Raw genomic sequence first — 922 nt, forward strand, 5'->3', positions numbered from 1 at the left:
TTCTACATTTTTCACTGTTAAAGATATGAAGACCAATCTTCTTATTCGCTTTTCAACCGATTTCTAATCCTCATGAGTAAAGTGCAGCGCCGGTTTGAGATACACTAAAGCAATATCGCAAAAGCATTTCCCGTGGGCTTAAACAGGATTCTAGAACAAAAGTAGTTCAGCGTTCGTGATGGAAATCTGTATATTAAATCAGCGTGGACGAGTGTAGATAAGATCTTGCATTGTGAATGCGTTAGGTAACATCGCATCAACCATGATTATGAAAAATAGTAAACGGCTGACAGATCATTAATTAAATCAAGATGAAAACCGCCCCATTCAATTTAGATGACAAACGCGATCGAATTCACTCGTAGCATCTGTCACGTGACTGGATGTTAAAATGTGCCAGACCGTCGAGTTGTCGAAAGCAATAGAACGTAGAGTCACTCCAGGGGATTAGATCAGCGGCGAGATCTTCATATGATTAGGGAAATAAGATTTTTTTCTCCAGATTCCGATGAAGAAAACGAAGAAGATTGGGTCAGTTACTGAGTCCCCCCCCCCCCAGTTTAGGCGTGAGCGGAAGGGATGAGTGAGATTGGGTGAGTCGATGTGAACAGGGAAATAATATTATAGATGATGGGGAAGTTGGTAGATGGGAATACTTACGGAGATCTCCTTACTTATGGGCGGCATTTTGTAATGAGAGATGGATATATTTTATAAGTACTTACGACCGCTTTAGAAGTTTGAAGTGGAGCATTACGAGTCGACTTGTAATTATGTTGACAAAGTCATCACAGCAGAAATGAGATCAAATTCACTACCGAATTAGTCTCCGGAGTCGCGAGTTGTTTACGATGTGCTAAATAAAGTTTATTTTTCTCTCAACAAGTAGGTTGATAACATTATGACAAGGTAGTTATGTAAA

The sequence above is a fragment of the Penaeus monodon genome, chromosome 15 (assembly GCF_015228065.2).
Source record: "Penaeus monodon isolate SGIC_2016 chromosome 15, NSTDA_Pmon_1, whole genome shotgun sequence".
Classification (NCBI taxonomy): Eukaryota; Metazoa; Arthropoda; class Malacostraca; order Decapoda; family Penaeidae; genus Penaeus; species Penaeus monodon.